This window comes from Scyliorhinus torazame, chromosome 19 (assembly GCF_047496885.1).
Source record: "Scyliorhinus torazame isolate Kashiwa2021f chromosome 19, sScyTor2.1, whole genome shotgun sequence".
In the NCBI taxonomy this organism is placed as follows: Eukaryota; Metazoa; Chordata; class Chondrichthyes; order Carcharhiniformes; family Scyliorhinidae; genus Scyliorhinus; species Scyliorhinus torazame.
In genome coordinates, this window is record NC_092725.1 from 100,931,030 (window position 1) to 100,958,604 (window position 27,575).

The window sequence follows — 27,575 nt, forward strand, 5'->3', positions numbered from 1 at the left end:
AAATGGTCATTGGATAGACATATGGACGATAAGGGAATAGTGTAGATGGGCTTCAGAGTGGTTTCACAGGTCGGCGCAACATCGAGGGCCGAAGGGCCTGTACTGCGCTGTAATGTTCTATGTTCTATGGCGAGTGGTGGGGGGGTTGCAAACATCTTTCGAGAACAAAACATTTGCTCTTAATCAAAGCTCTTGCTGTGAACCATTGACCTCTCCAATAGGGCAAACTGACCCAGGTTTGGGTCACTTTGGAGTCTGTGATCAGTTAAGACAGGATGGACCAGCCTATATACAACCTTAACGATGTTATCAAAGCATTTCCTCTACAACCCCCCTGTGACCTACTCCCCTCCTTTCACCTTCCTCCCACAGATGCCCTGACAAGACATGCTAATCCGTGGGAGGCCAGGGATTGGAATGTGAACATCTGTAATTTGTAAGAATGCAATAAAATACATTCTCCATTAACAGTCCTTGATTATTCCCCATCCCTTTGTCGTTCTCCGCATGTTATTTAAATTGGCCTGTTGCCTCTGATAAAGGTACTCCACACATCCAGGTATCATTTGTAACCCCAAACTGCCCAGTCAGTCATTTATTATAGGTGCATGTGGATTTTTATATCTTAATTGAACTACTGGAGAAAACGTATCATCTGTTTGCAAATATTTGGCAGCAGGATGCTCAGCTGAATCCTTCAGTTCAAGGGTACTTTAGCTTCATTAAATTTACGGAATTGAGCTGAAAGCTGGACTTGTGCAACATTTTGATCAATACCCCTGCATGGGAGCACCCATTCGATAAATCAGCAAAAGATTCGAAGGAATATGCATTTATATAGTGCCTTTCATAACCTCAGGACGTTCCAAAGTACTTCATGGCCCATGAAGGATTGGAGAAGTATAATTATGGTTGTCATGTTAGAAACATGCACAGCAAGCTCCCACAAATGGCAGTGCGGTAACGATCAGTTAATCAAGATTTAGTGATTATTATTTTATTTATTCTTTCATATGACGTGGCAAGGCCAGCATTTATTGTGCATCTCCAACTGCCCTTTAGAAGGTGGTCGTAAGCCATCATCTTGAACCGCTGCAGTCCATAGGGTGCAGGTACAACCACAATGCAGTGATTGAGGGATAAATGTTGACTCGGACACTGGGGATTACTCCCCTGCTCTTCTTCGGGATAGTGTTGTGGGATCTTCAACATCTACCTGAGAGGGTAGATGGGGACTGGGTTGAAGATCTCACCCAAAAGATAGCACCTCATCAGTGCAGCACTCCCTCAGTACTGTATTACAACTATCAGCCCGGATTCGCTGATCATAGTTCCTTTCAGATACTTTGTTTATTTGACTTGCTCTATTTTAAGCCTGATGCCAGAATCTTCACCTTTTGACCTTTTCCTTTCTAGTTTGAGAAACAAAGCTGAAGGAAGTTCTTTTCTCAGGGCAACTTGCATGTCAATTCCCATGGCCGATGCAAATCACATCACTGAGAACACACCACAAAGCGAGACCAGGGGCGGGATTCTCTAATCCCGCGGCAAAGTGGCCACGTCGTTGTGAACGCCGTCGCGTTTTACGACGGCGTGAACGGGTCGCTGCCAGGACTAATTCTGGTCCCTACAGGGGGCCACCACGGCGCTAGAGCGGTTCGTGCCGCTCCAGCTGACGATCCCGGCTCGAACTGTGCGCTGCGGGATCTGCGCATGCGCAGTGGCGCCGGTGCCAACATGCACATGTACAGTGGGCTCCTTCAACGCGCTGGCCCCGACGCAACATGGCGCAGGGCTACAGGGGCCGGTGCGTAAAAGAGGCACCGAGCCAGAGAGGCCAGCCTGCCGATCAGTGGGCCTTGATTGCGGGCCAGGCCACATCGGAGGCTCCCCCGGGGTCGGACCCCCCTCCTTCCCACAGGCCGTCACCCGACCCTTCAACGGCGAGGTCCCACCGGCTCAGAGCAGGTTAGAACGGCGCCGTTTCTTTTTACGGCCTCGGCTCATTCGGGCCGGAGAATCGCGGGGGGGGGGGGGCCGCCGGGGGAGGGGGGGGGGGGGGCGCCGCCGGGGCGGCGTGGCCCAGTCACGGGTATTCTCCGGCCCGGCCCAGGGCTGGGAGAATCCCGCCCCAGGCTCCTTACTGGAGCTCATTCGATGAAACAACAAAAGACACTTTCTCAATGGCAATTAGTGATGAGCAGTAAAAACGCTGGCCCAGCCAGTGACGTCCATGTCCCCTGAAAGAGTACTGCCTCCATGGCAAAAATCCACCCTTCGTCTTTGAAGAGAGCTATTGATTAATTTTCCATTTTGTTTGAATAGTTTAATGATGTTATTTACAGCAACTTCCGACACATTATGGGCGGCACGGTAGCGCAGTGGTTAACATTGCTGCCTTACAACGGCGAGGTCCCGGGTTTGATCCCGGCCCCGGGTCACTGTCCGTGAGGAGTTTGCACATTCTCCCCTTGTCTGCGCGGGTCTCACCCCCACAACCCAAAGATGTGCAGGGTAGGTGGATTGACCACGCTAAATTTCCCCTTAATTGGAAAAAAATAATCGGGTACTCTAAATTTTAAAAAAACTTCCGACACATTAAAAGAGAGGAGGTGGAACAGGTTTAACAGCCTTAAAAGTGGATATATCCATAGGAGCAGATGAGATGTATCCCAGACTGTTGAGGGAGGCAAGGGAGGAGATATCAGGGGCACTGGCAGTGATTTTCAAATCCTCTCTGCCCACAAGGGAGGTGCCAAAGGACTGGAGGACTGTTAACATTGACCCATTATTAAAAAAGGGAGGTAGGGATAGACCAGGAAACTATAGGCCAGTCAGTCTAACCTCAGTGGTGGGGAAGTTGCTCGAAAGTGGTCTGCACTTGGATAGACACTGATTAATCATCGATAATCAGTATGGATTTGGTACGGGAAGGTTAGAACATAGAACATTACAGCGCAGTACAGGCCCTTCGGCCCTCGATGTTGCGCCGACCTGTGAAACCACTTTAAAGGCCATCTACACTATTCCCTTATCGTCCATATGTCTATCCAATGACCATTTGAATGCCCTTAGTGTTGGCGAGTCCACTACTGTTGCAGGCAGGGCATTCCACGCCCTTGCTACTCTCTGAGTAAAGAACCTACCTCTGACATCTGTCTTATATCTATCTCCCCTCAATTTAAAGCTATGTCCCCTCGTGCTAGACATCACCATCCGAGGAAAAAGGCTCTCACTGTCCACCCTATCCAATCCTCTGATCATCTTGTATGCCTCAATTAAGTCACCTCGTAACCTTCTTCTCTCTAACGAAAACAGCCTCAAGTCCCTCAGCCTTCCTTCACAAGATCTTCCCTCCAACAGGCAACATTCTGGTAAATCTCCTCTGCACCCTTTCCAATGCTTCTTCATCCTTCCTTTTGACAAATGTAATCACATTATTTGAGGAGGTAACCTTGAATGATTTCATGTGGTCTATATGGACTTTAGCAACACAGACTGGTCAAGAAAGTAAGAGCACATTGGATCTAAGGTAAAGTGACGCATTGGATCCAAAATTGGCTGAGAAGCAAGAAGCAGAGGGTGATGGTAGAGGGATGTTTCTATGACAGGAAATCTGTTTCCGGTGGGGTTTCACAGGGTTCAGTGCTGGGATCCTTGCTATTTGTGGTGTAAGTTAATGATTTGGGCTTAAAGGCAGGGGGTATGACCAAGACGTTCACGGATGACACAAAAATTGGTAAGGTGGTAAATAGTGAGAAAGATAGCCATAGACTGCAGGGGGATATCAATGGACTGGTCAGAGTTGTGCCGAATTGAATTCAACATGGAAAATTATGGGGTAATGCACTTGGGGAGGGCTGAAAAGGCAAACAATTACACTATGAATGGTAAGATCAGAACGATGTTGGAGCCCATATCCACAGATCCTGAAGGTGGTAGGACAGGTAGAGAAGGTGGTTAAGAAGGTATATGGGATATTTGCCTTTATTAATTGAGGCATAGAATGTAAGAGCAGGGGGGTGATGCTGGAACCGTATAAAACACTGGTTAGGCCACAACTGGAGTACTGTGTGAAGTTCTGGCCACATTATGGGAAGGATGCGATTGCACTGGAAAGGGTGCAGAGGAGATTTACCAGGTTGCTTCCTGGGCTGGAGGGTCTGAGCTGTGAGGAAAGATTGAATAGACTGGGGCTAATTTCCTTGGAGCGGTGAAGGTTGAGAGGGAACCTGATAGAGGTGTATTAGATTATGAGGGACATAGATAGGGGGCAGGATTCTCCCAACGGGAGTCTAAGTGCCACCGGCGGAGTAAAAACCGGAGTGTTTTACTCCAGCGTCGGCGCCCGTTCCCAGACCCCTATTCTCCCCCCTCCGTGGGGCTAGCAGGGGCGTCGCATGATTTACGGGGCCTCGGTACGGCGTCAGAGACCTGGCGCGGCGTAAAAGATGCGGCACCTTGGGTCCCACGCATGCGCAGTTGGGCCGGCGCCAACTAGCGCATACGCAGTGGCCGTCCTCCCCCACAACCATAGCGGATGGATCCAGGCTCGCCGGCGGAAGAAAGGAGGCCCGTCGACAGAGAGGCCGGCCCGCCGATCGGTTGGTCCCGATCGCGTACCAGGCCACTCCGGAGGCCTCCCCGGGAACGGAGCCCTCCTCTCCCCCCCCCCCCCCCCCCCGCAGGCCGCCCCCCCAAGCCTTTGCGACGAGTAACAGCCAGCAGCGACCAGGTGTGGACGGCGCTGGCGGGAGTAGGCCGTTTACGTGCGGCCGCTCGGCCCATCCGGGCCGGAGAATCGCCGCTCAGCGCGTTTCAGCAAGCGGCCCTGCGCGATTCGCGTGCCGCTGGTTTCGGGGGGGGGGGGGTGGGAGAATCGTGTGCGGGGTCGGGGCGGCGTGCTGCGATTCGCGCGGCGCCCCGGCGATTCTCCCACCCGGCGGGGGGGGGGGGGGGGGGGGGGGATACCGCCCAGGGTGGCTAGGAAGGCACCTTTCCATTAGTAGCGGGATCACTAACCAGGGGGCATAGATTTAAGGTAAGAGGTAGAAGGCAAAGAGGAGAGTTGGGGAGAAACCTTTTCACCCAGAGGGTGGTGGGAGACTGGAACTCGCTACCTGAAAAGGAGGCTGAGTCAGAGACTCTCGTAACATTTAAGAAGTATTAAGATATTAATCTGCGCTGCCATAACCTCAAGGATTATGGACCATGCGCCAGAAAATGGGATTAGTGAAGTCAGATCTTTGTTGAACAGCATGGACATGATGGGTCAAATGGCTTCCTTCTGTGCTGTAAACATGTATGAACATATATATTCATGAGGGGCAGGAGGTTTAGTGGGATTTGAAGAAACACCTTTTTACCCCGAGGGTGGTGACGGTCTGGAATGCACTGCCTGGGAGGGTGGTAGAGGTGGGTTGCCTCATATCCTTTAAAAAGTAACTGGATGAGTACTTGACACGTCATAACAAGTGCCAGAAAATGGGATTAGGGAGGCATGGGATTGAGGGTGATTTAGCGGTTTGGATCAGAAATTGGCTAGCTGTAAGAAGACAGAGGGTGGTGGTTGATGGGAAATGTTCAACCTGGAGTTCAGTTACTAGTGGTGTACCACAAGGATTTATTTTGGGGCCATTGCTGTTTGTTATTTTTATAAATGACCTGGAGGAGGACGTAGAAGGATGGGGGAGTAAATTTACGGATGACACTAAAGTCGGTGGAGTTGTGGACAGTACGGAAGGATGTTGCAGGTTACAGAGAGACATAGATAAGCTGCAGAGCTGGGCTGAGAAGTGGCAAATGGAGTTTAATGCAGAAAAGTGTGAGGTGATTCATTTTGGAAGGAGTAACAGGAATACAGAGTACTGGGCTAATGGTAAGATTCTTGGTAGTGTGGATGAGCAGAGAGATCTCGGTGTCCATGTGCATAGATCCCTGAAAGTTGTCACCCAGGTGAATTGGGTTTTTAACAAGGCTTTCGGTGTGTTAGCTTTTATTGGTAGAGGGATTGAGTTTCGGAGCCATGAGGTCATGTTGCAGCTGTACAAAACTCTGGTGCAGCCGAATTTGGAGTATTGCGTGCAGTTCTGGTCGCCGCATTATAGTAAGGATGTGGAAGCATTGGAAAGTGTGCAGAGGAGATTTACCAGGATGTTGCCTAGTATGGAGGGAAGATCTTATGAGGAAAGGCTGAGGGACTTGAGGCTGTTTTCGTTAGAGAGAAGAAGGTTAAGAGGTGACTTAATAGAGGCATACAAGATGATCAGAGGATTAGATAGGGTGGACAGTGAGAGCCTTTTTCCTCGGATCGTGTGATGTCTAGCACGAGGGGACATAGCTTTAAATTGAGGGGAGATAAATATAGGACAGGTGTCAGAGGTAGGTTCTTTACTCAGAGAGTAGTAAGGGCGTGGAATGCCCTGCCTGCAACAGTAGTGGACTCGCCAACATTAAGGGTGTTTAAATGGTCATTGGATAAACATATGGATGATAATGGAATAGTGAAGATGGGCTTTAGAGTGGTTTCACAGGTTGGCGCAACATCGAGGGCCTAAGGGCCTGTACTGCGCTGTAATGTTCTATTGTTCTATCTCAGTTGCTTTTGAAGGGCCATTAATATACAACACTTATTAATAAATCCAATAAGGAATTCAGGAGAAACTTCTTTATCCAGAGAGTAGTGAGAATGTGGAACTCGCTACACAGGGAACAGCAAAAGCAAATGATACACTTAAGGGTTTGAGAGATAGGAGGAAGCAGGAGGATATTTTAACTGTGAAGTGTAGCAGGTTGTAAGGAGGTCCACGTGGTACAGAAAAACTGGCAAGGCTGTGTTGGGCCAAATTGCCTGTTTCTCTGCTGTAAATCCCACGTAATCGTTAGTTAATGATAAGAGTTGTCAGCAGTGACAGTGAGGTGTATTCCTGGGGGATTTACCATGACATCTCCCACCAAATGCCCTGCCCCCACACTCCATTCATTAGTCGGCAAACCTATCCGTTCTGATGGCACAACATCGTGCCATGTCAACAAACAGATTCTCCTTCATCCAAAATAAAAAATAAACAGTGCTGGAAAAGCTCAGCAGGCCTGGTAGCATCTGTGGAGAGATAAACAGAGTTACCGTTTCGAGCCCGATATGACTCTTCTTCGGAACTTCAGAGATGTGGTGGGTTTTAATAGAGAATTGTTACGGTGCAGAAGGAGGCCGTTTGGCCCATTGTGTCTATGCCAGTTCTCCAAACGAGCATCATGGCTCAGTACCATTTCGCTCTGTCTTTTCCTCGTACCCTTACACACTGCTTCTATTCAAGTAATCACAGGGTTAAAATCTATCACATTTCCTCACCTCTTAACTTTTGAAGAAGAGTCATACGGACTCGAACAGTTAATTTTCCTTCTTCTTCCACAGACGCTGCCAGACCTGCTGAGCTTTTCCAGCATTTTCTGTTTTTATTTCAGATTTCCAGCATCCACAGTATTTTGCTTTTATTCTTTATTATTTGATTGGATGAACCGTGTTGGTCAAACATCCTTTCCTTTCTCATCATCAATGTTTTATAAATAATAAACAAAGATTTGAATTTGTTTTTAATATCCATATTTTTTTCTCTCCGGATTGCCCTCTGTTCTGTTCTCCCTATGTCTCTCTCTCTCTTCCTTTATGTGCTCCTTAAGACCGTCTGCTGGTCAAATATTTAGTCGACTGTCCGAATGTTGTTTTCTTTGGCTCAATGTCAATTTACATCTTATTATGCTCTTCTGAACAGGTTTAGGCAATTTTACGATGTGAAAGGTGCTATATAAATGCAAGTTAGGGAGCAGAGTGGTGCAGCGGAACCGTGCTGGGCCCATAACCCAGAGGTCGATGGGTCGAAACCATTCTCTGCTAGATATCTTCCATAAATGCAAGTTGTTGTTATTGAAATGATCAGATATTCCAAGGATCCCTTGATATTTACAGTTCTGTGAATAAGAGGACGGGGTGATTGCTGAGAAATGCAGATGAACATAGGTTGAATGGCCTACTCCTGTTCCTATCTGTGGCTTAACTACATATACCTGCCGTTGGTCCATATCCCTTAATATCTTTGCTTTAACAGAAATCTATCTCATTTAAATTTAACAACTGTTCAAGCTTTACCCGCTGTTGTGGGAGTTACAAACCTCAACCACACTTCGCATGAAAATTGCTTCCTAACACTGGTCCTAATTTATAGGCAATGCCACCTAGTTTTCCAACAAGTCTTATCTTTATCTACCCTGTCTTTTCCTGTAAATAGCTTGAAGACTTTGATCACATCATCCTTTAACATTCTAAATTCTAGCGAAAACAGGCCTAATTTGTATAATCGCCCCACCGCAGCACGGTTGCGCAGTGGTTGGCACTATTGCTTCACAGCGCCAGGGTCCCAGGTTCGATTTGCGGCTTGGGTCACTGTCTGTGTGTAGTCTGCACGTTCTCCCTCTGTCTGCGTGTGTTTCCTCCGGGTGCTCCGGTTTCCTCCCACAAGTCATGAAAGACGTGCTTGTTAGGTAATTTGGACATTCTGAATTCTCCCTCAGTGTACTGGAACAGACGCCAGAATGTGACGACTAGGGGCTTTTGACAGTGACTTCATTGCAGTGTTAACATAAGCCTACTCGTGATAATAAAGATTATTAAAAAAAAATAACTTCACACTTGCTTACATTGAATTCCACCTGCCACAATTTTGCCTGTTCACCTCGTCGGTCAATATCTCCTTGCAATTTTCTGCTGTCATTTAGGCTGTCTACAATGCCGCCTAACTTTGTATCATCAGCAACTTTGGGTATATGACTTTCTATGCCATCATCCAAGTTGTTAATGAATAATATGAGAGATATTGGCAAAAGGTCAAGAGGGAGTATTATGCTGAAAGGGGGTGAGACAGATTGTAATCCCACTTCAGTAGAGGGAGCTGCTTTGGTAGATCAATAGCCTCTAGTTGGCTTCATTAATGTTGGCCGTCAGAGAGCTTGTATGTCGAGCCATAGAATAGGCGAAGGGGAGTCCATGATCCGGTGTGTGGAAGGAGTGTAATTGATCTCGAGGCTGATAGGCCTTATTCCACCTCCTTGGTAACATCCTTATGTAGGGAAAACTCAGGCGAATGGTAACTTGACCACTTCAAAAGAGAATGTTTCAAGTCTCTCTAATAAAATTAAGTTACATCACAATGATACCGGGGCTTAATGTGTTAAATTGCTCTTTCTACAACTATAACTGCACAAAGACCTTGAACTGTAGCCTAATCAATGGTTTGCATAAATGGACAATTAAATCATTACACCTGTAACCTGTGCTGCTGTTGCGAAAACCTCAAGTTTTGGAGTCAACAGGAGGGATATGAATAGGTCTGCCAATTCGCTCTCACCTGTTCTACACCATAACACAAACAACAACACCCTGCATGTATGTATCCAAACATCCAGAGGCATTTCACAGGGGCAGGGGCATAATCAGACAGAAACCTGACATCAAGCCACACCAGGAGATTTTGTGAAGTTGACCAAATTTTTTAAAGAGGTGGATTTTCTGGAGTGTTCCAAGGAGAGAGGTTCTAAGGATTTAGTGAGGAAATGCCAAAGCTTTGGGCCTCTGCAGCAAACAACAATAATCATTTTCCATCACCATTGGACCCATTATTCAGGAGTCATTCACACTCTATTAAACACAGCTTAATTTCAGGTGAATTCGGATGTTTGGTTTAATCATTGTCCTCAATGAAAGTGTAATTTCCCTAACTTCCTCTGTGTACCATTTTAAAAGCTCTGCAAAGCAAAGGTTCTTGCTTTCCTGATTCGGAATACATTTTCGGCTTTCATTTAGCGGTGCATTTTCACATTCCTTTGAAGACAGAACCTAAAAAATTAATGACTTAAACACAGAGCTTTTTTATAATAAGATGATTCCCACCCACACTGCTTCAATGAAACAAATGAACATAATCAGTTTTTTTAATGTGGGTGAGGAATAAGTATTGGTCGGGGCATCAAGTACAACTCCTCTTCTTCAAAGCGTTGTCATGGAAACCAAGAAGGCAGATAGAACCTCAATTTTTCACAGTAGGATTTTACGGATGGCGAACGATTGGCGCTCGCCATCCTGAGAGTTGGCGCTTAAAGTGAATCTGTCGACTCTCAAAAGCCCACTGCCATTTCACACTTATTTGATCGTTGACTGGCAGTGGGCGGGATTTCCGTTGATGCTTGTAAGGAAGTCCTGCCCCGTGAAAGCTGTCAGCTAGGCACGGCACTTCAATGGTCAGAAGCGGTACTGCTGTGCTCTGCCTGGAACTAAGTCCCACAACCATTGAAATGTCAAGTCCCGGGGGTGGGAGGTTAGGGGACGCCCCGTGGGGGGCCGGGAAGAGGGTGATCGTAGGGTCGGGGGAGGGGGGGGGGTAGACCGGTGGGGGGAAGAATGTTCCAGAGCTCCAATGGCTTCCCAGCTCTGAGGGGGGCCTTCAGAAGAAGGTACCCCCCCCCACCCCTCCTCATGTTCCCACCCGAGATCGGGAAAAGTTTTGTTGTCACACACCCGGCCCCACCAGCTTAAAATTGAGGCTGGGCAAGAAAAGGTCCTTAGGGGCTTTAATAGGTGAAAGGACGGGTTTCCCAACCGAGATCCTGCCCACCCAAACATGAAATTGGGTCTTGATTTGCGTGGGGGAAAATTCCATCCATTTAATTTTATGCTCCCCTCCCCCACTTCAGAACCCGGTTTGGGGAGCGTAAAATTCTGCCCCACATCTCATCTGAAAAAAATTTCCTCAGTCTTCCACTGGGAGCGTCAGCCTAGATCATGCATTGTAGAATTTTGCAGAGACCCCATGGTGTATCCAAAATGAAGCTGAAAATCCAGATCTGGAAGTCTCACCCCTCACTTACAACAGATCCCATTTTTGCCAGTAGGGGAGTGGGGCAGGACATGACTCCGGCATGGGGGGGGGGGGGGAGTCTGAACTCAGTGCTGGGGGGGGGGCGGGGAGTCTGAACTCAGTGCTGAGTTCAAACAGATCCAATTTTCGTCGGAGAAAGGACCTTGGGCGTCATTCTCCGACCCCCCAGAGGGTCGGAGAATGGCCGTTGGCCGCCGTGAGTCCCGCCCCCGCCGGTTGCCGAAGTCTCCGAAGGGAGAAAAGTCGGCGGGGCGTTAATGTCGCCGCTGCCGTCGGAGAATGTCACGGGTCTGCGCAAGGCAGCCGATTTTCGGCCTGCCGATATGCTCCCTTCCAGATGGGCCGAAGTCCCGTCGACGTGATGACCGTTCACGTCGACGTAAATTAAACCTCCTTTTCATCGGCGTGACCCTGTGCTCCAGGTTCACGCCGACTAGCGTGGAGGTGAGTGATGGCCTGGGGGGTTGGCCCTGGGCAGGCGATGGCGTGGCCGCAGTCTGAATGCGTGAGGAGAGGTGTATCTCGGGTTGTGTGTGTGTGTGTGCGGCGGGGGGGGGGTTAGAGTAGGCTGGGCTCCGGGGGAGTGCCGGGAGGGGGTCCGTGCCGGGGAGGGGGATGGGGGAGGGTCCGTGCCGGGGAGGGGGATGGGGGGGGTCCGTGCCGGGGAGGGGGATGGGGGGGGGTCCGTGCCGGAGTAGAGGTTGGGGGGGGGGGGGGGTCCGTTCCTGGGTGGAGGTTGGGGGGGGGGGGGGGTCTGTGCCGGGGTGGAGGTTGGCGGGGTGTCCGTGCCGGGGTGGAGGTTGGGGGGGGGGGTCCGTGCCGGGGAGGGTGATGGGGGGGGGTCCGTGCCGGGGAGGGTGATGGGGGGGGGGGGGTCCGTGCCGGGGTGGAGGTTGGGGGGGGGGGTCCATGCCGGGGAGGGGGATGGGGGGGGTCTGTGCCGGGGTGGAGGTTGGGGGGGGGGGGGGGAGGGGTCCGTGCCGGGGGGGGGGAATCCGTGCCGGGGTGGAGGTTGGGGGGGGGGGGGTCCGTGTCGGGGTGGAGGTTGGGGGGGGGGGGTCCGTGCCGGGGAGGGGGATGGAGGGGGTCCGTGACGGGGTGGAGGTTGGGGGGGGGGGGGGGGGTCCGTGCCGGGGGGGGGATTCGTGCCGGGGTGGAGGTTTGTGGGGGGGGGTCCGTGCCGGGGTGGAGGTTGGGGGGGGGGGGCTCCGTGCCGGGGTGGAGGTTGGGGGGGGGTCCGTGCCGGGGAGGGGGATGGGGTGGTCCGTGCCGGGGAGGGGGATGGGGGGGGGGTCCGTGCCGGAGTAGAGGTGGGGGGGGGGGGTCCATTCCTGGGTGGAGGTTGGGGGGGGGGGTCTGTGCCGGGGTGGAGGTTGGGGGGGGGGGTCCGTGCCGGGGAGGGTGATGGGGGGGGGTCCGTGCCGGGGTGGAGGTTGGGTGGGGGGTCCGTGTCGGGGTGGAGGTTGGGGGTCCATGCCGGGGAGGGGGATGGGGGGGGTCCGTGCCGAGGTGGAGGTTGGGGGGGGGGGGGGGTCCGTGCCGGGGGGGGGTCCGTGTCGGGGTGGAGGTTGGGGGGGGGGGGGGGGTTAGTGCCGGGGGGGGGGGGATCCGTGCCGGGGTGGAGGTTTGGGGGGGGGGGTCCGTGCCGGGGTGGAGGTTGGGGGGGGGGTCCGTGCCGGGGAGGGGGATGGGGGGTCCGTGCCGGGGAGGGAGATGGCTGGTCCGTGCCTGGGTGGAGGTTGGGGGGGGGGGTCCGTGCCGGGGAGGGGAATGGGGGGTCCGTGCCGGGGTGGAGGTTGGGGGGGGGGTCAGTGCCGGGGTGGAGGTTGGGGGGGGGGTCCGTGCCGGGGAGGGGGATCCGTGCCGGGGTAGAGGTTGGGGGGGGGTCCATGCCGGGGAGGGGGATCCGTGCCGGGGAGGGGGATGGGGGGGTCCGCGCCGGGGAGGGGGACGCGAGGGCAAGTGAGTTGGTCCACCTGGCCAGGTGCCAGCCTCCAACAGTTGGACCCATGCGGTCCATGCCACCTGGCTGGGGGGAGGAGGGGATATGGGCAATGATGACATGTCGTCGTTGCCCTCCCCCCCACCAGGCCATCATGTTTTCCGATCATCCAGCGATGTTGGCCGCCGTGGCGGCAGCCGCTCATGTCTATGTTGCCCTGGAGGAGGAGGAGGAGGAGGAGCGTGCCAGAGAGGCGGCGCAGGCTGCCGCAGAGGTACAGGCGGCAGCCGGCCAGGCTGGAGGGACACCTGACCGACAGGACAAGGAGGGGGAGGAGGACGTCACGGCCCCACGGCAACGGAGGCACCCGAGGGCGCCCCGTGTGTACCGGCCCCGGCAGTCATACCAGGACCTCACGGACCGGGAATGCAGGAGGAGACTCCGGATGAGGCGGGAAACCGTGGCACACATCTGCCACCTGCTGGCACACCTGTCACCGCGTGGCACTGGCGGGGGACACCCTCTCCCCGTGTCCGTCAAGGTTACAGTGGCCCTGAACTTTTATGCAACGGGGTCATTCCAGGCACCGAGTGGGGATCTGTCCGGCATATCGCAGACATCGGTGCACCGGTGCATTCGGGCAGTGACAGATGCCCTATATGCCATGGCGCACCGCTACATCCGCTTCCCCGTGGACCGGGCCAGCCAAGATGCCCGGGCCGTGGGCTTCTCTGCCGTGGCCGGGTTCCCCATGGTCCAGGGCGCGATCGATGGGATGCACGTCGCCGTGCGGCAACCTGCAGATAACAAGGCCGTGTTCACCAATAGGAAGGGGACCTATTCGATGAACATACAGGTGGTCTGTGACCACCGCATGATGATCCTGCACGTCTGCGCCCGTTACCCAGGCAGTGTACACGACTCATACGTGTTGTCGCGGTCATCCATCCCCGGCATGTACGAGGGACGCCATCCCCGGCTGAGGGGCTGGTTGCTGGGCGACAGGGGCTACCCATTGCGATCGTGGCTGATGACGCCTATACGGAGGCCACGCAATGAGGCGGAGAACCGCTACAATGATGCCCATGTAGCGACAAGGGGAGTGATAGAGAGGTGCTTTGGCGTGCTGAAGATGCGTTTCAGGTGCCTGGACCTCTCTGGGGGCGCCCTCCAGTATCGGTCAGATAGGGTCGGCCGCATCATTGTGGTGTGCTGCGTCCTGCACAACATAGCCCAGCAGAGGGGCGATGTGCCGCAGGCACAGGAGGGCGGAGTGGAGGAGCAGCAGGAAGAGGCGCAGTCCTCCCCAGATGAGGGGGATGGGGGTAATGGTCAGGGCAGACGGGGTAGACATAGGCGGGTGGCTGTCCACCGTTACCGGCTGGCCCAGCGGGCACGGGACAGACGAATAGCCGCCCGCTTCACTGACTAGATGGGCGTGGGAATCGGGTAGTATGGCCACAGACCGCACGCCATGGCAACAGCCGACCACCCTCACCCCCCTCCCCAACCCCACCCACCCCACCCACATGCACACCACCGCCCCCCCATTGCCGATCCACCTGCGGCACAACGGGCCGGGCTCACACAGTTGCGGGTGGACGCGTGTCTATTGCAGGACATGGAGGATGATGACAACCCGCCCTGCGGTGAGCTCCTGGCTCTACATCGTTGGACTATGTCTGACCCATGGCCACAGTACCACCATCCACCCGGACCATCCCTGCATGCGGCTGTGACACTGCAGCGCACGGTCCCGTCCTCTGCCCGGGGGATGTTGATGGCGGCCCAGGGGGAAGGGGGCAGACTCACCTGGGGCTGAGGTAAGACCACCCCTCACACACACACACTTGCGCTCAACGTACATGACACCCCCGCATGCTTTGGACAGAGCACAAAGGCAGCTTCTGTAGGTGTAACATTGACTTTAATAACCAAAGGAGTTCATGCACGTGCCCTAGCCCCTAAAACTCATCTGTGCCCTGCACCCGTGCCAACTTACTCAGTGTCTAATTGTTTGGCCTTACGGGCCCTTTGACTACGTCTACGTGGTTCCCTACACGGTACAGCAGAACTGGAGGTGGACTCCTGTGATTCCTGCCCTCTGACACTGGATCCCTTTGGCGGCCGTTTCCTGGGGCGTCCTGGCCTAGATGGGCCAGGCTGCGGCCCGGGCGACTGGGATGGCGAGCTGCCAGCCTGTCCTGCCCATTGCCCACCCGATGCACCTGGGACGGAAGGGGGTGGGGGGTCTGAGGTGTCGCGGTGTACCGGGACCTCCCCTACAGGGGGAGCCGGGACGGACCACACCACCTCCTCCTCCCTCGGGGTGCCCGATGGCCCCCAGGCCTCTACATGGGTGGGGGATGCGAAAGGACTGGCCATCCGACGCCCCCCCGACATCTGGCGCTGCCAATCCTGGAGGCCCGTGCTGGTATCGACAGGGGTCTGCAGGTTTGCAGCCATAGAGCCCAGGGGGTTGGCAAACCCTGTCTGTGACAGTGCGACGCCGGCTCGCACATGGCCACTGGTGCCGATGCCCTCAGCGATGGCCTGCAGAGACTGGGCCATGGCCTGCAGAGACTGGGCCATGGCCTGCTGAGACTGGGCCATGGCCTGCTGAGACTGGGCCATGGCCTGCTGAGACTGGGCCATGGCCTGCTGTGACTGGGCCATGGCCTGCTGTGACTGGGCCATGGCCTGCAGAGACTGGGCCATGGCCTGCAGAGACTGGGCTATGGCGTTGAGCGCCTCTGCCATCTGGCGCTGGCACTGGCTCAAGGCCTCCTGTGAGAGGGCAGCCATTTCCTGGGCCACAGACGCCGCCTGCACAGAAAGCCCCAGGCCTCGCAAACCGTTCCCCATGTCTGACACCGTCGCACCCATTGCCTCCACCGCGGACGCCACCCGTGCGGTGTCAGCTTGGGTGGCACGCATGACCGGCACCACTCCCAGCTCCTGGACGCGGGTGGACTCCTCCGCCTGCGATTGCAGCCGCCGCAAGCCGCCCGTCACCCTCTTCGCTCGTCTCCGGGTCGGTGGTTGCATCGGATCTATGTGTGGGTGTGGTTACTCCAGGAACCCAGGATCCATCTGGGCGGCAGATGTTCGCTTGGGCTGGGCAGCCCTCCGACCGCCCGGCCCCTCTGCTGCTCCTACCTCCACCTGCTGTACCGGGACGGCTGTGTTGTGCGCACCAGTGAGTGTACCAGACGCCTCATCACTAAAGTGCCCAACCGAGGTGAGTGTTTCTGCGATGGTGGAGGGTGTTGGTGACAGCAGTGGCGTTGTGTCGTGCTCTTCGTCCAACTCCGAGTCCATGGCACTTTGGGGTGGGGGTTCGTCTCCACCTATCCACTCTGAGTCACTGTCCGGTATTTCGTCTTCCTGGGTAGTGCTGTCCCGGGTAGGGGTGTCCCGGGCAGTGGTGTCCCGGGCAGTGGTGTCCCGGGCAGTGGTGTCCCGGGCAGTGGTGTCCCGGGCAGTGGTGTCCCGGGCAGTGGTGTCCCGGGTAGGGGTGTCCTGGGTAGTGGTGTCCCGGGTAGGGGTGTCCTGGGTAGTGGTCTCCTGGGTAGTGGTGTCCCGGCTCGGATGTGACGGGGGCCTGTGGCTGCCCCCCTCGTCGCTGGGTGGTCGCTCTCGCACGTGACGGGGGTGTCGTCTCCCTGTTGCTCCAGGTCTCTCTGTCTCCCGTGGCCTCCGAGGGGCATCCTGCGGGCGTCGCATGCTGGAGGGTTCGTGTCTCTCCGTCTCCCGTGGCCTCCGAGGGGCATCCTGCGGGCGGTCTGCATCTGCGGGGATGGGTGCCTGGACGTTTGGTCCTGCGATACACAATGAAGCATGCATGGTTAGACATCAGGCAGTGATCAGGTGATATGGGGGAGGGGGATATAGGGGAGGGGGGATATGGGGACGGGCTGTCGGTGGCTCACTTGCTACTACGCTCCCGACCTCTGCATCAGCAACCTCCCGATCGTCAGGTCCGCCAGCCAGTTCCTGGGCCCTTTCCTCGTGTTCGGTCAGTGGCCTCTCATCAGAGGGGCCTCCTCCAGTCCTCACATGCTCCCTATTGTTGTGTGCGCGCTTATCCTGTTTGGGCGGAGGGGGGGGGGGTGGGGGGGGGGGTGGCAGGGGTAAAATGCAACACTGTTAGGCTGGCATATGAATGCACGCCACCCGTTGCGCGTGCTTTGCAGAGGTTAAGGTTACAGCTGGATTCACTTGGGGATATGGGGGAGGGGGGGATATGGGGGAGGGGGGATATGGGGGGGAAGGGGGGATATGGGGGGGAAGGGGGGATATGGGGGGATATGGGGGGGAGGGGGGATATGGGGGGGGAGGGGGGATATGGGGGGGGAGGGGGGATATGGGGGGAGGGGGGATATGGGGGGGAGGGGGGATATGGGGGAGGGGGGATATGGGGGGAGGGGGGATATGGGGGGGAGGGGGGATATGGGGGGGAGGGGGGATATGGGGGGGGGGAGGGGGGATATGGGGGGGGGAGGGGGGATATGGGGGGGAGGGGGGATATGGGGGAGGGGGGATATGGGGGAGGGGGGATATGGGGGAGGGGGGATATGGGGGAGGGGGGATATGGGGGAGGGGGGATATGGGGAGGCTCACCCTGCCTGCTCTGACGAGGTCGTTCGCCTTCTTGTGGCACTGGGTGCCTGTCCGTGGTGTCAGGGCCGCAGTGGTGACGGCCTCTGCCACTTCCCTCCACAGACGCCGGCTGTGGCGTGGGGCAACTCTGCGGCCGTGCCTGGGATACAGGGCGTCCCTCCTCTGCTCCACCGCGTCCAGGAGCGCCTCCACATCCAGTGACTCGAACCTCGGGGCTGAGCGGCGGCCAGCCATCCAGTCGGGTGTTCCGGTCGGGTGTTCCGGTCGGGTGGGTGGGGGGGGGCGGAGAGAAGCGCGGCCTAATGAGCCGTCACACCGTGCGGCGCGTATGACGCTGCACGGCGTGAACCACTGCGCAAGCGCGGATCCCGTTACGTCGCTGCTAGCCCATTTCGGGCCGGAGACCTTCGACCCATTTTTCCGACGTGACGCAAGTCGGATTTGCGCCGATTGGCGGACTTACCGCCGATAACGGAGAATTTCACCCCTTATCCCACATTGTGTGATTTATGAATTTTCAAAGTGGATATAAATGCTCGTAGAGGGTGGAAAAATGTCTGTGAAACTGTCAACCTGTTTAAATAGCTTGGGGGGGGAAAAAACAGTCTGCCTGAGAGTTGAAAAAATTCTGTGCTTGCAGGTTCAATAGCTGTTTGTTAACATAACTTTAAGTGCTATCATGATTGCATTCTTACTGCTTGAGTGCTTCTACGCCCAATCTTTAACAGTGGTAAAGCTGTAAGTTCACAGTTTGAATGACAGTTCCAAGAGGATATTGAAGGATTAGCTGTCTTTGATATGGGTTCATGAACACTGAAGTTTGTTTTCTCGGGGATTAGGTACATGTGGGCATATAAACGCTTTGAATGGACTTTCATGAGTGAGAGTGCTTACATAAAGTTTACTTTATCTCATCTCAGCATGGCTTCTGAGATCTGCATATGGTGGATACTGGGCGAGTTGCCACAGTGGGTGTAAGGGCTCTGAGTGGGGGTAGCTGGAGGAATGGGCTGGCATCAGTTGGCACTAAATTAGCAATAGGGGTATAATGGGCCAGTGGAATTGATAGGGGAGTGAAGGGTGTGAGGGGTGATGGCCACAACGAACACATCAGATCTAAGCTCTGTAGTCCTGCCACGTAGAGCAGTGAATGGTGGTGGACAATTGAACAACTCACTAGAGGAAGAGGCTCCACAAATATCCCCATCCTCAATGATGGAGGAGCCCAGCACATATGTGCAAAGGACAAGGCTGAGGCATTCGCAACAATCTTCAGCAAGAAGTGCCGAGTCAATGGAAATCATGGCTGGTTGGAGTTATACCTCGTACAAAGGAAGATGGTTGTGGTGGTTGGAGGTCAATCATCTCAACTCCAGGACACCACTGAGAGTGCCTCAGGGTAGTGTCCTAGGCCCAACGATCCTCAGCTGCTTCATCAATGACCTTCCTTCCATCATAGGGTAAGTAATGGGGATGTTTGCGGATGACTGCACACTGTACAGCACCATTCGCGATTCCTCAGATAATGAAGCAGTCCATGTCCAAATGCAGCAAGACGTGAACAATATCCTGGCTTGGGCTGACAAGTGGCAAATTGATCCCCCACAATCAACATCCTGGGGGTTACCATTGATCAGAAACGGAACTGGACTAGCCACATTAATACTTTGGCTACCAGGGGAAGTCAAAGGCTCGGAATCCTATGGCGAGTAACTCACCTCCTGACCCCCCAAAATCCTGTCCACCATCGACAAGGCATAAATCAGGAGTGTAATGGAATACTCTCCACTTGCCTGGATGAGTGCAGCTCCAACAACACTGAAGAAGCTCAACACTATCCAGGACAAAGCAATCCTTTCACAAACATTCAAACCCTCTACCACCGCCGAACAATGGCAGCCGTGTGTACCATCTACAAGATGCACTGCAGCAAGGTTCCTTCGACAATATTCTGGAAGGACAAGAGCAGCAGATACCTGGGAACCCCAGCCCCTGGAGATTCCCCTCCAAGTCACTCACCACCCTGACTTGGAAATATATTACCATTCATTCATTGTCGCTGGGCAAAATCCTCCCTAACAGCACAGTGGGTGCACCTACACTTCAAGGACTGCAGCGGTTCAAGAAGGCAACTCACCATCACCTTCTGAAGGGCAACTAGGGATGGGTAATAAATGCTGGCCTAACCAGCGATGCCACATCACGTAAATGAATTTTTTAAAAGCCAGAGGGCTTAATAATTACCAACAAAGCTGGGACAAAGTCCCAAGGAACCGAGGCAGACCTTTTAACCAGCCTGCCTCTGTACTCAGAGGCCTATCTAGCTGCCCCCAGCCTGCGTCCAGGCTGGCCCAATTATACTCTGCATCCACATCCACCACCCCACTCCCCAAGCAAAGATCCCACCATTCAGGGCATTTTTTCATAAGGTGGGAGATTTCCCAACTCTCACACCCACCTGAGGAGCAAAGGTCCAACCCTAACTCTCTGCAGTGGGGCTTCAACCCACGACCTTCAGATTCAGAGGCAAGACCGCTGCCAACTTGGCCACAGTTGAGAAGTTTAGGGCTCCAATGCACATGTGGACATAAAGGATTTATACTGAGAAAAGTCATTTGAATGTAAGAATTCTTATGCGATCAATTTCTCCTTTACAATCATCCTCTCAATGTGCAGCTAGAAGTTTAAACAGAAAATGGGAGTTTACTTACTGCTTCCAAACCAGTCCAATCAAGGAAAGTCAAAGCTTTGGACAACCCTGGTGACATATCTCATGACTACCTAATTGGGTGGTAAAATAAACAGTGACATGAGCTTCCAGCCAACCCCAAGAATAACATGACTGTTCCCATGGAAAGTTATCTAGCCTGTCCTGGATTATACTCAAAACTGTTGTTTACTGGTTGACAATTATTCCCATTTGGATAAACATCTGGAATAGTTGTCTAATCAGCAAGAGTCAATTTAGACAAGCAGGAACAATAAAGCACAGTTGTGAAAAGTCATGACCGTTCTATTCTGTGATTGCTTAAAGCTTGACATATTAGAGGCCAAAATACATTCTGTTTCATGAAGTAAACTTTTTTATTAAGAGGACAACGTCATCCAACATCTGTCCTTTTATAAATTATTTTCTCACAGGACTCTTCGGATGAGGCTTTACAACAGCATACACTGGCTCTTAGTCTGCTAAGCTTCATTTTAAAATTCTCAGCCTTGTTTTCTCCAAAGGCCCGATACTCAACATTTCTCTAACCTCCTTTGGCCCTCTAATGCTTCCAGAGCCCTCCAACTCTGACCTCTTGGGAATCCTTGATTTCCATTACTCCACTCTTGCTGCGCCTTCAGCTAGCAGGGTAGAGAGGGCACAGATATTAAATGGCGGGGGGGGGGATAAAAATCAACATTTCAGAAAAACGAGCATGAGAATATTGATGACCAGCAGAATACAGCAGCCTGCCAGGCATCGCTAGACACTTCAAATGATAAATATAGACCATGCAATTGAACACTCTTACTTACTCTCGTCTATCTAGGAAAGTAACTAGGGGTTTCAGCTGATGTACTGTCAATTACCACGAGACGAGAATGGTGAAATAATCGAGGCTTTATTGGACAAGATGTTGTGCCTCCCGCAGCTGGAACTAGAATGGAAGCAGCGCAGGAGAGCACACACTTTTATACGCCGGCTGCTGGGGAGAGCCAGCAGGCTGGGATTTACCGTCGTACCTGAAATATATGGGCAGTGCCGTAATACATATAATATACCACTAGTGGTGTTTACCACATCATCCTTGTTATCAAATCCGCTCCATGACATTGTCCCTCCCTATCTCTGCAACCTCCTCACACTCGACAACAGTTCTACTTTTTTTGCAATTTCTCGATTTCCATTACGCCATCATCATCGGCAGTGCCGTCAGCTGCCAATGTTCTGGAATACCTTCCCTATCTCTATTTTTCTCTCGCTCTCTTTCTTTAAGGCACTTCTTAAAAGGAGCCTCCTTCAGCAGGCTTTTTTTTAAGTTTTAAAAAAGTTTTTTACCCCTCATTTAATATTAGACGAAAACAACAACTATGCACATGGAGATTCTGTTGATTGCTAGTGAAGGCTGCTGTACAGATTGTCATTTACATTTGACAGTCGACTACAACCTCCAGCATTTAGGCTGACCCGACCCCCCATAAGCCCCCCTTTCAACCAACCCCCCCCCCCCCCCCCCCCCAACCTCAAGACCCCCCTTCAGTTCCCCCTGGAATTGGCAATGGTGTACTGCTCCTGGCACCATGGCACTGACACCCTGGCAGTGACACCATAGCCTGGCACGATGGACATTGAGGCGGGTGAGTCGAGGAGGTGAGCCCATTTCTCCCATGTCTCTCTGCCGCTGTCAGGCTGCAGATGGAGGGTTACCCAAGGGTCCTGGGGTTTGGTTGGGCTCGGGTTATAGGTAAGGGTTGGACCTCCAAGATAGAGGTTCAGTGTCTGCACTGCCCCTGATCACTATTGGCAAGGTGGTCTCAGGCAGCCCTCACTTCAAATTCTTCATCCTGGTCAGACTTTTTAACTCTGAAGTGGCCTCTTCACCCTGAACTGCTCTCCTGATGAGCAGGCCGGACAATTCAATGAAGAATCAATGCAGGAACACTTTCTCTTTCCTTTTTAAAAATGTTTTAAAATAAATTTAGAGTACCAAATTCATTGTTTTCCAATTAAGGGGCAATTTAGCGTGGCCAATCCATCTAGCCTGTACATCTTTGGCTTGTGGGGGCGAAACCCACGCAAGTACGGAGACAATGTGCAAACTCCACACGCACAGTGACCCAGAGCCGGGATCGAACCTGGGACCTCGGCGCCGTGAGGCAGCAGTGCTAACCACTGTGCCAGCCGTGCTCCCCTCACTTTCTCTTTCCTAAGATCTGCTCCACATCAACAATGCTAAGTGCATGCATTCTGCAGTTATGAAAGAAGAAGTGAAACCACTAAGCTGCTTTGAAGTGGACAGGAGCTGTTAATCAAGAATGTTTATAAACATTGTGGTTAGGATCGATGGACAGAACTGGAGATGCATTCAAGCCTGAAGATGCAATCAAGCGTGAAGGGAAAGATAACTAAACACCCCCCCCTAGCAGCTGTGAAAGGTCTAGTGAAAGGTCCAGCTTTGTGAAATTGAATGGATGCTTAGCATTTCAAAAGATCTCTTGGGATTTCAAGCCTTTTCAAGTGTTGAGGGCTTGCTAGGAAGACTGTGATATTTCAAAAACATGTAGTTTCAAAGGCAGAGGGAGCAGATGTTAGGAAAGGGAGAGTGTTCCTGCATTGATTCTTCTCTGAACTGCCTGGACTGCTCATCGGCTTCAGGCAGAGCAGTTCAGAGTGAGGAGGCCACTTCAGAGCTTAAAAAGTCTGACCAGAAGGATACTGCTGAATGGTGGGCTGCCCGAGATCACCATGCCAAGGGTGATCTTCAGTTTGCCCAGGGTTGGAAGGGGCAGTCCAGACATGGGACTCTGGGAGAGGGATTCTGGGTCAAGTTCTCACCCACAGTCCGAGCCCACCCAACCAACAGGCGCCTTGGGGAAATCCCTACTGTAGCCTGGCAGTGGCAGAGAGACATATTTGCAAAGGGATGACCTCCTTGACCACCCTCAGGATCCACTGAGCCAGGACTACGCTTGGCCATACTTGCACCAAAGCACGCCAGTGGATTTCCTGTAGTGGCAGTCGGGGCAACACACAGGAGAGGGAGAATTGGGCTTCCAGGCCTTTAACTTCATTTTGCATGTTCCTGCCGGCGCAGGACGGGGCATCCACTACAGCCAGCAGCTCAGGAATGGAGACTGGGGACTATTCTGCCGCCCGACGCCAATCCTGGTTTTCGGTCGATGCTCCATTCTCCATCCGATCGCAGCGGTGATGAATGGAAAATCCTGGCCAATATTTTAGTCAAACTACATTCCCCATTGATACATTTGAAAATCCCATAACACAGCTCCAAGACACCAAATGGCGGACGGGTCTGAGGAAGGCCGAAACATTGGTTTCCATGGTATCCCGCAGGCCAGGGACTGGCAGGAATAAGAAAATTATAAGAGCAGCACGGTGGCACATTGGTTAGCATTGCTGCCTCAGGGCACCGAGGTCCCAGGTTCGATCCCAGCTCTGGGTCACTGCCATCCAGAATTTGCACATTCTCCCCGTGTTTGCGTGGGTTTCGCCCCCACAACCCAAAGATGTGCAGGATAGCTGAATTAGCCATGCTAAATTGCCCCTTAATTGGAAAAAATGAATTGGACACTCTAAATTTTTTTTAAAAAGGAATAAGAAAATTAGTCCAGTTGAGCCATTTCTCCTGCTGCCTTCGGGGCTGCCTTCCGCTTTCCAGCCTCTACCTTTGAGACATTGGCTTTAACCTGGAGGAAGGGATTCTATCAGCTTCTTCACCTGCACACAGTTGAGGCCAGAAATACACTTCTTTCTCAGCAGGCTTTTGGTTATCTGCCCTATTATCTCCTTTGGTAACTTGGGTGTCAAATTTTGTTTGAAGTATTTTGAACCCTTTTACTACATCGAGGGTGCTCCATAAATATCAGTTGTTGGTATCAATGAAGTTCAAGGAACGAAGTCTTGCCAGGTGTGACCCCATTTAGTCAATGGTACCATCACAAGCTGAACAGAAGCTTAAATAGCATCGAGTCACCAGGTGGCGATCGGTTTCAACCTCCATGCTTTTGTGTGTAATTAATCATTTAAACATTTCCCAGACACTGGCTGCCTGTTAGTTTATTTGACTAGATTTAAAGATCAGGCACTGGGGTCTAGTGATTTGCTGGCCAGTGCCCTTTGAAAGTGGTTGATCACAGAATGACCCCTTATCCTTCTGATCATTATGATTGCAATGTGAAGATTGATTCCGTCGGTAGCACTCTTGTCTCCACATCAGACAGTCATGGTTCATGCCGCACAGCTGAGGTCAGAGTACAAAGTCTAAGCTGGCAGTGAGCACGGAGGGAACGTGGCACTGTTGGCGCTGCCATTTTTTGAAAAGAGCCATTAAAGCAAGGCTTTGTTTCTCTATTAAGGTGGGTGCACAAGGTTCCGTAGCTATTATTGCAAAGAAAGAGTTCTCCAGGTGCCCTAGCCAACATTTAGCATTCAACGCCAACAACGCATATTAACGAACCATTCAACACTCTGCTGTTTGTGGAGCCTCAGTTGTATGAGCTGGCTGCTGTGTTACTCTGCAAAACAGTGACGGCATCCCAGAAAGGAATTCTTTGTCTGCAAAATTCTTTGGGACATCCTGCAGACGTGCAAAGCAGCATCTAAATGTATGTTTCCGCCCTCTTTCTTTCACGCCTTTAGTTCAAGCCTGCTCAATGTGTTTGAACGCTTGAGGCATAATTTGCCATTTGTCTTTCCTCGGAAGACGGCCTTGCCATCTGCAGATTCCTTTCTCTGATCTTGTGGCTGACGGGCTTCCACTAGAAAGTTTTACTTCTCTCATCGCCTGCTCACACCTAAAGATTTTCTCACCCACGTAGTCAAAATTAATTGCATTTCTAAATGCAACAAGAAGATTTTTTTAAAAGTCTGCGGCACTAGAACCATCAGAGGTGGGTAAGATTTTGCATGAATATGGGGCATTTACTTCTACTTTTACATTTCTCTCTAGGTTTTGTGTAGCCGCTAGTTTTATATTAACCGACATCCAGCTTTATAGACTCAGTGCCTGGTGGCCTTGGAATCCTTGTCACCAGAGTATTAAGTTAGGCCTACTGGATTACTAGTCCAGAGACCTTACCAGTTCCCCCTAAATTTTATACCAATGTCCTGATTTCCCCAGCGGACAAAAGTCAATTTCTCTGGATCCATCCTATCCAATACATTTTAAATACCAAACATAAACCTAAACATTTAGCCTTTCAAAGCAGCATCAATTGGGCAGTAATCCAAAGTTATCGGATATAAAAACCAACTGCTAATTGCAACCAACCATTAAGGTTACCATAAACCACAATTGCAGCGATTGTATTCCTTAATAGGTTCAGTTAAACTTAAAGCAAAACCTTCTGGAGTCCAAATTGGTCCAGGAAGTTTATGAAATAAGTTGCTGAGGCTGCCAAATGCGCTTGAAAATTTTCAACATGGAGCTTTTTTACTTTACCAGCTTCATATAAACTCAATCAACATTAATTGATAATCAGTGAGGTTCTTCTGAATTCACACTGCAAATACATGCACAAATTTTCAATGTGAAGCTAACACTTATGGACATGCCTCCCGCTGTAGGAAACACTAAATGAACATTTCCACTGAATGGGAATGAGTATCAGGCTGTTTCTCGCAATGGTTGTCCGAGACAAATTGATACATTTACGACCAGGCAAGAGGTTGACATTTTTTCTCGTGGCAGTGCAAATTTCCTGTGGTGCCAGCCAATGCTGTAGTTATAACTATCCTTCTGCATGTCTGCAAGATGTAGGCAGGCTATCTGGGACTGGAGTAAATGTGCTGTGACCCATTTTGCATCGACGTGAACATTGCAATGTAACTGCACTTTTGGTATTCTCTCATTATTTGACTGTTTAGGATCATAGCAAGAGGATTAGGCCACATAGGCCCTGGAACCCCTTCCACCATTTAAATCAGATTATTCCAACCATATAACTGCTTCATCATCAAGACTGCCTATTTCCACTTCTGTAATATCATCTAACTCTGTCACTACCCCTGTACGTGCTGACCGATATTGCCTTCTGGCTAAGCAACATCTCGGTCTTAAACTTCTCGTCCTTTGTTTCACATTTGTCCACGGCCTCACCTCTCGCTATCTTTCCAGCTCTGCAACCCTTCCATGTTCTCTGTGCTCCACCAGTTCTGACCTTTTGAGCAACTGTGCTTTCAGTTCCCTAGATCCAAGGCTCTGGGATTCCTTCATTAAGCCTCTCTATCTGATTTACCTCTTTTTCCTCCGTTAAGGCGCTCCTTAAAACCTACCTCTTTAACAAAACGTTTGGTCATCTGCCCTTTATGTTGGTCAGCGTCAAATTATGTTTGATAACACTCCTGGGATGTTTTACCACATTTAAATGCAAGTTGTTGTTGTCTTGGCTGATGTATCTCTTTAGTTAATTTACCTGCTCTTGGTTTCATAACCCCTTGTCTAAAAAAGCAGTCACTCAACCTCAGGTTTGAAATTGGCATGTTAGCCATACAAGCTCCTTCAGGGGGAGAGTTCCAGATTTCCACTCCCCTTTGTAGCAGTGCAACCTGACAACTCTCCTGAATGACCTGCCTCTAATTTAAGATTATACCCACGTGGTTCTAGATGACCTGTCCCCAAACCAGAGATAATTGCTCAAGCCCTATCAAATTCACCAGCTATTAAGTGTTAGCTATGCCTCAGTGAGTAGTATTCTGTCTCTGTGTTAGAAGAAAGCTGGTTCAATTCTTCCTCCAAAGACTTGAGCATGAAATCTAGTCTGACATTTGAGTGCAGAGCTATCTTTTGGATAAAACTTGAAAGCAAGGCCCTGTCTACCCTATAGGTATCTGGAAGAGAAACAATGCACTATTTTAAGTAAGTGTTGGTGTTCTGACCAATATTTATCCCTCAATATTTGGGACCTTGCTGTTTGCAATTTGCTGCCAGATTTCATTATGACAGCTGAGGCCTTATAGCACAGTGCAAGGACCTGATATCCGGAATCGAGCCCAACACCAGGTCTTGTTTGGCCATGAAAGAGCGTTCATAGCGCGTTCAATGAGTTGATAATCAGCTCGGGAATCCTTCCACCATTTCCTCCACTATCCCCCAAAGGGATAAACAATGGGTGTTTAAAAGCTTGAAGTAAAGTAGTTAATTGGCTGTAAAGTACTTTTGGGACATTGTGAACGGTGCTAGTTATCTGCCGTTTTTCAGCCCTTCCTGCTGGTGGGACTTTCCAGTCCCACTGCCGATGGTGTCGCCCTGCGGAGCGTTTCCTGGTGCCGAAGGGCATGCAAAACCCTGCAGACATTGGCAGGACTGGAAGATCCCGCTGCCAGCCAATGGCGGGCCACCTCTGCCGCCGGAAGG

At 51.9% G+C, this 27,575-nt stretch overlaps 1 protein-coding gene across 3 annotated transcripts in view; it reads right to left on the reverse strand.

Moving 5' to 3' along the window:
- Positions 1–27,575, reverse strand: part of kitlga (kit ligand a) — a 175,198-nt gene that overhangs the window by 77,887 nt on the left and 69,736 nt on the right. The gene's annotated exons all lie outside the window — the stretch shown is intronic.